The 9858-nt window shown below is 48.5% G+C and overlaps 1 long non-coding RNA gene across 1 annotated transcript; it reads right to left on the bottom strand.

Annotated features, from left to right (window-relative positions):
• Positions 1 to 5249: 5249 nt before the first annotated feature.
• LOC144168749 (uncharacterized) lies at positions 5250 to 6870 on the bottom strand. The gene is made up of 2 exons (XR_013322222.1): positions 6658 to 6870; positions 5250 to 5324 (listed from the first exon to the last, which is right to left on the bottom strand). It is a non-coding gene; the product is annotated as an uncharacterized LOC144168749 (long non-coding RNA).
• Positions 6871 to 9858: the final 2988 nt, after the last annotated feature.

The following is a 9858-nucleotide window of genomic DNA, read 5'->3' as shown; positions in this document are numbered from 1 at the left end:
AGTAAAATGGAAATTCGGCGCTGTCAGCGCACCCCTTATTAGCGTGTGCCTTTCTAATGCGTTTTTATAAGATGCAGCTGATTGTTTCAAGAGTAAGAAATAACCTATTAACCATAATCAATCACGTTTATCTTACATTTCTTGCAAGCGTCAGTGTTTCTGCAGTCCAGAAACTCCGGATGTCAGAAGCGCGAGCACGCGAAGGGAGTAACAAACAAGAGAAAAGTACGCTGTGACCAGCTGAACAGCTGTCGCCTTGCAGAAGAAAAGAGCAACCGACGACCGCCGAACAACGCGTTTCCCCCCTTAAAATCGTCGGGGCAGTCTGCCGGTCGAGCGGCGGGAAGCAGGCGGCGCGTCTGTAGCAGACAAGACAAACGTCGACAAAAATGAACTCAGTAACTACTCTACGTGTAAACCGAACTTGCTGGACACGTGCTAATGTGTATGCTTTCATAAGTCGAAAGAAAATTTTACCCAGCCCTCTTCCTAGCGCGAGAAATGCAGCACGCGCGTAGCGAAAAAAGCACGTGCCGAATAGGCCGCCGGCCCGGCGTACCAACACCGACTAGTCGGTGTTGGGCGTACTCCCCCTCCGGGGAGAGAGCAGTGCTTCCCTCGCCCGGCAAACTTTAGCTTCGCCTCCCTATAGGCGGCGTAAAAATCGACGCCCCACGTGACCAACCTACCGGGCACTTTTCGACCATCAAGTCCACCAGACGGCGCAAGCGAAAGGTTACTTTTGGTATAAAATACAAAACATTCATTCCGTGACTCAAAGAGCCCACACAGTTCGCTCACAATGTGATATTTAAAAATATTATTAACAAGTTCCGCATCAAACATCCGTTGAGCAAAAATGCACGTAACTTTTTACGAACAGCCGACTGGTGCACCACCTCGTTTCTGAATTCGCAACCACAAAGCCGCCAATTCAAATTGAAACCGCTGCAACGGCCCACCGTTTCTATGCGCGCGGAGCACTGGTTTCGTGACTGTTTTTGCTGTTATGTGCTTTTGCGTCCATCAGTTGTTGAGAGGACTGGCAAAACACGGGAATTGAGTGCTTGTGGAGTGACAAATGTGGGAAATTCCGCATCGGAAGACAGCTGTCGAGGCCAGAATATTTGATTCTTCCAACAGAAGGTGAGTGTTACGCACTCCGCTAGAAAGACGGTGCAAACGAAACCGTTGTCGCCCTCAATACCTCATTTGTGCCCTTCGTTCGAAATCTTAGCGCAAGCGAACGAGTTTCGCGAAATTCATGTCCCTCCTTGACGGGTTTTCTTGCCGCTCGCCATTTTCGGGCCGAGAGGAGCCGTACCGCGTAGCGGAGGAATGTTCTCGCCGCCATTGTCGCACCCGGGTCGGCTGGCCATGTGTTTCGGGGAGAGAGGTGGGCGAGAGTGCCGCGGCCTACTGAAGGCTGCGCCCCGGGAATTCTCGGAAGACGCGCGGCCCGGTGGACGGTGTGCGTGGTGCAGCGCGGGGTTTCCGGGGAGAATGGGCTGAGAACTGGTGGTGGCCGGACGTACGGCCGGGACGCGGCGTCGGCCTTGAGGGCTGTGCTGGGGAGGCCGAGCGACGACGGCGGTGAACTTCGGGCCCCCGAAGATTCCTCAAGGAGGCGACAGTGCGCGGCCGGAGTTCACCCAAATTGCGTCGCTGATCAGCGGTGCCCCACCACAGACGACCGACAGCCTCCGTCACCCCGGCGAAACCATCAGCCGGACCGCAGCTAAGATGTTCTCCCCTTCTCCATCTTTCTTCGGACTCTTCCTTTTCATCTTCTGTGTTGTATTTCCCTATGCGGACTGCACGGGCTTCTTATCCGCCTCCTTCAGTGTACCACGCGATATGTGTTTCTAGCGGGCCTATTGTTAGTAGTTGGGGGAAGCCTCCAACCCCGCCTATTGTATACTCTACTGTCCCCTTCATTTACTGTCGTCTTCTCCTCGGGCTCGTAACGGCGTGTACCTTTTCTTTCATTGTAATTAATGTACTTCGTGTCGGTGTCTAGGCAGCTCTGACCCCAACGGGGTGTCAACTGCAGTGTGTATTAACTCGTCAAACCTTCTGTCTGTCTGTTTTGAATTTCCTGTGAATGTGAAGTAAATGCCCGTTGTTTTGAAACTGTTTTCCCGTGTCCCGTCTCGTGCCTCACGCCAGCGGCCAATCAGGCGTGGACCTATCGCCGGTTAGCAGGTCCGAACCACATCCTTTATTCGTATCCAGGGGGGAGTTGTTTGTCGCTCCTCCCGTCCGAGCAATCGGCCACTAAATTATTACCTCGCTCAATTCTGTGACAACGAGTTGTTATGGCAAAAAAAAAAAAAAAAATGTCACGAAAGCGACCTACAATCGCAGCGATCGAAATGAAATGATGTCCTGGCCTCTGTAAACTTGCGGATGTCAATAAACGATTTGTTCTCACTTGCTACTCACTGTGGTCTGTGCCAGTCGAGGCCATCTGGTCACCTGGCGTAACATCACTTCACTATAGCGCGGCGCAAGTAAACACGGGGCCAGCGTACCAGCCAGGAACCAGCAGGAGCAGCCAAGGCCGGACTCGACGCTCCTTTCGTGCGCGGGAGGAGGAGAGTCGAGTCCGGCCGTGGAGCAGCGAGCCGGCGGCCGCCGTGCGAGGGCAGCCATGTTATTAAGGACCTCAAGCGGCCTGTGCAAAAAGCATCCGCCATGTTTACAAAGCCGTGTTTACAGCGCCATCAAGCGGGCGTACTCGGTAGTTCACGACGCCGCCACTACGCTTTTTCTGGCACTACAGGCAAAGCTAGACCTTTGCTTCTAATCCTCCCTGTTCTGGTACTACGTAGTGGAGCCCCACCGGAAATTGCTATACGCACTACCCATATAGCGCCATCTATGAGGCTCTGTCAGGAACTCCCGAGCTTGCTTGGTGGCGGGCTGACGCGACCTTCGTACGAACGGCAAAGTACCTGCGTACCTGGTTTCGGCCACAGCAAAGTTTGCGCTGTAGTCATGGGCGTGAAATAGATTATGGCTGCCCACAGGGCCGTTTACGACACGTTTGAGCATTTAATCGAGGCAGGAACAGAAATTACGCGGGCAGCCGGTGCATAACATACGGTGTTGATCAACATATCGTATGTTGTGTCGGGCCGCCCGCGTCATTTTTTTATTTTACTTTTGAGTTTTGTGTAATCAAGTATGTATCTATAGTAGCCTCAAGCTGTCTACTCCTGGGTATCGCCAACTCTCTAAATAATATCCCACGGTGGCTTTATTCGCCTTAAAGGAGCCATGAAGAGAAAACACAAGTTTGGTTCATTCAAAAGATTGTGTCGTTAGAATCATACTGACACCACTTTTAACGTAAACTTCGCTCAAATAAGCTACATAATTAGGAAAAACGGGAATGGTCATGCGACCCACCAGCTCATTTCCCGCAACAGAACCTGTGATGTCACATGGGCTAAGCTCTGCGATTGGCGGAGGCTGGCAGAAGCAGACGCAAATTAGGTAGAGCTTACAAACTAGACGAACGAGCGATTTGCGCTTAAATTTATGGCACATTCTTTACAAAGCAATAATAATGATGGGACAAACAGTGGAAGTTACGAAAGCACATGTAAACATAGAAGTACTGATGCGTTCTGCTGTTCGTACTGCGCACAGCATGCTTTGGTTTAGCTGCACAGCACTACGGGGCTTGGGGTTGTCTCAGACGACACTGGCCGATTGACGCAAGCAACGATGTCTTACGTGACCCCATTTGTCGAGCGAGTACTGTTTCAGGGAACGAATATTTTCTCCCAGAACAAGAACAAGCCAGGTTTAAATGCGGGCAAAAAGAAACCAAACGCTTGCCACGGTATGGTGGCGCCATCTAGGTTACGGAACGTAAAGAAACGCGGGAACATACCAACACCGCTGTACAGGGTGGAGACAACCTTTGAACGGTCCCGTGCCGCCGCAATTGGGCCAACGGGCTCAACGCGTTATTCTTTTCGTTTCCCACGAGACCTAGCAACGCGAAACAGACAATATGATTCAAACTTCTTCAGTAAACCGCGTTGCGGCGATAATTTTAGCGCGGTTTTGACACAATGACTTGCTTCGGCGGCGAGCGAGCAACCGAACATGGCGGCGCCAGCGTTACGTGTCTCTACCCTGTACGGCGGATGCGTGAATGAAGGTACTCTAGGCTGCAGAGCGGTCGGTTCCCGTGATGTCACTTGGGACCACGAAAACGCACGATTGAGCGGGAACATCAAAATTTTAACCTAAATTGTTTAATTTGTCAGTGAATAAAGCACCGTTTGTATCCGGACAAGCGCTGGGGGCACTATAAAAAACGAAATCTTTCGAATAAAACCAACTTGCATTTTCTCTTCATGGCTCCTTTAAAACACATTCTTTTGCAGCGTGACCGTTAAACGTTTCACATCCCTCCTCCCACTCAGCCTTATTTTGGCAAATAAAGGCGCTTTCAACATGCAGACACAGGAAAAGGAAACCGGAAGATGTATAGAACTTTTATCCTGCATTCTTTCACGTGCATAATGGCACATATGCTAGCAGTGCCGTTTGTCCAACACGGTTTACGTTGTGCATTGAAGCAGTTTCTTACCAACCTCCAAAGACTCGCCTAGGCAATTTCACATCACGAATGGTAAAAAAAAAAATCTGTAAATTATGTGGAAGCAATGCCCATCTCTTCATTATTGACATTTTCTAGTTTATCAGAGCTGCTGCAGCCAAGCATTGTGTTATAAATATATATTGATTAACATCTGCATTGTTTGAATTGTATGTTTTCCAACTGGCAGGGCAACTGCTATTATTTCTATGCCACATAAGATGCCCATGATTTTGCTCAAGTATGTGGACCCTTAGGTGGTTACATGCTCATAAAAGAATTCTGTGCTACCTTCATTCACACCCTGCAACCCGTTCGTGCCCATGGTGAGCATGCAGGGTGTACGTGTGACGCTTAGCATGATAAACTTCAGGCGACGTCAGCTCAGTTGTACTGAGAATATGTCTACTCCAGAATGCTTAAATAACTGAATCAATCATGAAAAACAGTCAACCGAAAACAACCTGAAAGAAAAGAAGCACCACCTACCCTAAAAGAAAAAGATGACAAGAAGAAACGGGTTAACTATTTTACATTGTTTTCAAGTTATCCAAAAATAAGTCTGCATGCAAAAGGTCCAAGAAAGGCTGTTGTTTCTTACACTTTCAAGAAGACATCAACACTGCTATTGTTTTACAATATGAAGTAAATTTTTATTACACCACATCCTCAGCTTCAATTGAAGTTGTCCTTTCTGGGTGACCTGTAAAACCAAAGATGCAATACAATTAGCAATACGGCTATGTTGCTTGCATAAACGATAGAAAAAAAGCAAAAAAATAAACATGGCAAAACCCAGGACCTTTGTTACGTTTTTTCATTGTGTTATTTTTGTCTTACTGGCACAATTTGAATTCTTGAAACCAACTTTCGTGAAAAACCTATTGAGCACGATTTTCCATACCAACCATTACTGCATTAAATGGCTGCACAATACTTTTTGCCTGAATGTAAATGCGGCTAAGAAATTTACTATTATTTTGAAGCAGCCAGTTTTTATGGCCAGTCACAGAAAATGGGAACAGATGCCGTTGTTGCAGGGCTGCATGCGACCACACCGTGTGAAGTGTTGTGCAATTTTTTTCCAAATCTGTTAGCCCGATAGGAACCACACCGCATGCAGAAGCTGTCGTAGTTTTTGTTATAAATTGACGTGAACCTTTTTTCTCCTCACTTAGAACTGATCTCCTTTTTTTACTGTTTGGTCCCGTTTACAGTAAGAACTACATTTTTTAGGAAAAAAGGAACTGCCACCCAAATAAAACCTGTACTTCTGAGTCAAAAGAGCAATGCACAAGATTAGAATCATACTACACAATGGGAACATATACATGTTGCCCCCCCCCCCCTTCCCCCCCCAACCCCAACACGCTACCCCAGCACTTGCACCCTCCCCAATGCCCTCTCCTTATTCTTGCCCAAAACAATGGATTTGCCCCCTCAAGATAAAATTCTGCAGACGCCCATGCTAATACATACGGAACCAGTAAAAGTGTGCAGCTGGTCGAATTGGTTCTCAATGCATAAAAACAAGGCTGCTTCAAAGAGAAACGAGGCATTGGTGCCTTCCTGGTATGTTCCACAACTTCCACTACAACCTGGAACGATGTTTTGGCCCTGAGAAAGATTCAGTACACTAATTATATACGGCACTAGAAAGCGGATACAAGCATCATCACTGACTCGATCCCCCCATCTCCTATTATTAGCTTCACACTTATTCATTAAAGTTTTCTCTCTCTCTCACACTTGTTGATTAAAAAAGTGCTTGACCTTATGCGTTATCGCACTTGTAACAATGCATGAAACGGCATTTAACAAGGTGAGGGGAAACGCGCTGAAGGTATCCAATACGCGTTCGCACCATTCAGTTGCTCCGGCCGGCTGAAGGAACCACGCGACATGCATGCATGCTCGCGCATCGGGTGGAAAGGCTGGTGACGGAAATATAAGCTCGGCGGTCGACGCGGGTCTCCAACTTCAACATCAGTAAAGCAAGCGTTACGGGACAAACCAACGAGGCCAGAAATACCTACCTTCAGACTGGGCAAGCCGTCTTCGAACCACTGCGGCGTGTTGACGGCGCGATCGGGAAGTTGCCACGCCAGCTTGACGGCCCTGGCGCGAATCGTGTGCATCAGCCCGGCCCACGATTCAAGACTTGCGCTTTATTACCATGATTTGTCGCAACGAGATTGGCGGGGTCGATCCATCCATGGATCGCTCAAAAGCGACGAAAAGCAGCCATGTCGACCGGCCGACGCTTGAGACCGCGTAAAAACAGTAAAAACAAAAAAAAGTGCTTCTGACAGCGTCCATAGATGGCGCTATATTGGTAGTGCGTATAGCAATTTCCGGTGAGACTTCACTACGTAGTACATATAGCATCGTCCTTGTTTTTCAGCAGTATATGCCAAGCTTTTCACATGGACCATTTCAGTGCGGTTGCTTGCCCCGAGGCCCGTCGCCGAAGCTGTAATTAGCGATGTAATTATTAAGGGTATTTACTAATTAACAGTGAGCGATAGCGGTATGGTAAAAATGCACATAGACTGCCTTCACTGCGAGTTGTGAGCCGGGAACGCTGTTTGGCGTTCCGCCTGGACGGAACGATATAAGCAACGGCTTTCTCGAAATCCCCGTCACCTTATCTACGCTTGATAAAGAGCGCATCCTGCACCTGTAGTAACTATTTTTAGTCAAGTTCACGAACAAAAACACAGCCTCCGAAAAAGTTGTAGTTCTGGGTATTGTATTTCTGAAATGCAAGGGCGGAAAGTACATTGCACGATTTCTTTCTCAGCCAGCTAACAAACGGTGATATAATCGCAGGAATAATATTGGAATAATACTGCAGCATCTGAGTTAGGACCATTTTTGCAGGGGCCGTGCTCACATTTCTCGAAATTTCTATTTCCCCAGAACGCGTATGTGTCGAAATTGGAAGGTTAGCAGCAAAAGTAGATAAAGAGAGCGTTAAAATTAAACTGCACCTGTTGACTGTCATTTGCGAACGGTTTTGTTTATTGTCCGTACCATCTAACAGTGGTTCAGAGACCAGAGTCACGTCACTTTGTTGGTACAGTGTAGGGTATGGGGCATCTCATAGCACCATTCCCTAGTAGGCTGCATTGCAGGTGCTTAAAATATAAATTATAGCCTACATCTGAGAATGTAATTCCCAAAACCTGTGTCACCGAAATCATGCAGGTGCCATTGACAAAACTTTTTTGGGCAAAGAGCGCCAGAGCGTGTGCTAGCAGTCCCTTTTTCTTATATTGATTTGATCAACGTGTGGGGACACAAACAAAAAAAAAATTGCACTTTCCAGCCACCTCATTGCATAGAGGTGATTTCCTGTACAAGCTGGGTCAACTTTTCAAGTGTAGTCACACGCCAGGAGCATCTTCTAGTGGTAACAAGGGCCGAGCACCAGGCTTGTACCTATTTTCTCAATAGGTGCCCGGCACCACCAAGGCACACGAATGCACATGGCGACTTCCACAGCCACGCTGCACACTCTACTCAGTAACCGCCTGTGGTAGGACGTGCCGCCAGACTCTTCCTCCCTTCGGCAATGCGGTGTTGTAGAAGGCCGGGGCCCCACCAGATTGACAAAGGTCGGAAGCCCCTCGCAATGGTAAAGGCAGCTTTCCAGGCGTGAGTTATCCTTTCAAAGGTCCGCACTCTACCAGGGACACCTGTACCCATTAAAGAAACCAGTGGGTGCCCGGCGGTGCGCAGATTCGAACCCAGTACTTCCCCCATATGAGGCGAGTGCAGTACCTCTGAGCCATCGCTGATGAGGCATAGCCACATTACGTTTCTGCAGTGCACTGCAGAAAAGTTGTGTCCACGTAATCCAGGAACACATTGACCGCCAGACTCATAGGGTTTTCTGCAGTGGGTTTTCTGACACCAGTGCTTAAGGCGGTTGCAGACTGCCTCCGTATCAAGTTTAAAAGGCAGAACGAAAGTGCAGAGGCCCGATGAAAACAAGGTGAAAGTGATGCCGCATCTTCATAAGCCGTCGCACAACATAAAGAAAATTATTTAATGGCGCAGTGTTCGAGTAGTGTTTTCCGCACCATGAAAGCTGTCCAGGCTGTGCACGCAAATTGAAAATGCCAATACTGGGAGAGCTGGCAAAGGTCATGGTGGAGGTGTGGGTCCTATACAAAAATTACACTTGTGTTCATAAGAAGCACCAACTTCACAGTCTATATGTTCTCTCACCGCGGCTTCATGGCTCTAAACAAGAGGTGTGCTTGAGAAGCAGCGGCTTTACAGCCCGAGGGCCTCACATGAATCCATTCCAGCGTACTACATAAGTCTGCAATTCTTGCCGTAGCCTTCTAGTCAGAAGCAACAGCCCACCTCTGCAAAGGAGCAACATTAGCACCTCGAAGGACTGACATCAAACCATTGCAACCTGCTGGGCAACTAATTCCTATTCTTACTGCAGCTGTACAGCCAGAATATTCTTGAAATGCAGCAACATGAAGCGCTAAGGTCCTGAACTATTCTGATATGCCGCATCATTTTCTATTCTTACCGCAGCTGCACAATCAGATGCAACTGTGCATGCTTGAAAATCAGTGACACAGCACTCTGAAGCCCCTCCAACTCGTCATAGTTGCTAGAACAATAATAACTTCCAAGTGTATGGAAGAGGTGTTGAATCTAAACACTTGTTGTGATGGACACCACGTGATGGACACCACGGGCCTTGCACCGGTTCCCACCGCCACCGCACCGCCCGTGCCACCTCTGGCGCCCCGGACGCCCTCAGCGGTGGCGGCTCAAACGAAGGGCTCCCGAGGGGGGGCCAAGTACGGGGGGCCCGGTCCGTCGGGCACCCCTCGGACATCCGACGACGAGATGGATGTCGGGCCGTTCCTGCCTGCAACGCAGCGCAAGGAACGCGTCCCGACGCCAAAGCCTCCCGACAAGCCAAAAAAGGCGAGAGTCACAGCCCCGAAAGACGACACATAAACACACAGACTCCAGTAGCTCTCACACTAAATAATGGGAAGAGAAAACATAATTCAATGGAACTGTAGAGGCCTTCTTAAAAATCTTGACGATGTATACGAAATACTGCATGCTAATCAGCCATATGTAATGTGTGTTCAGGAAACACATTTGAATTCCAAGCACACAAATTTCTTGAATAGTTACATGGTCTTCAGAAAGGGCAGGGATGGCTGCACACACTCTTCTGGCGGTGTGGCCAT

Source organism: Haemaphysalis longicornis, unplaced genomic scaffold (assembly GCF_048455015.1).
Source record: "Haemaphysalis longicornis isolate Haplotype H1 unplaced genomic scaffold, Haemaphysalis longicornis Haplotype H1 scaffold_1, whole genome shotgun sequence".
NCBI classification, from domain to species: domain Eukaryota; kingdom Metazoa; phylum Arthropoda; class Arachnida; order Ixodida; family Ixodidae; genus Haemaphysalis; species Haemaphysalis longicornis.
This window is presented reverse-complemented; position numbering and strand designations above follow the sequence as displayed.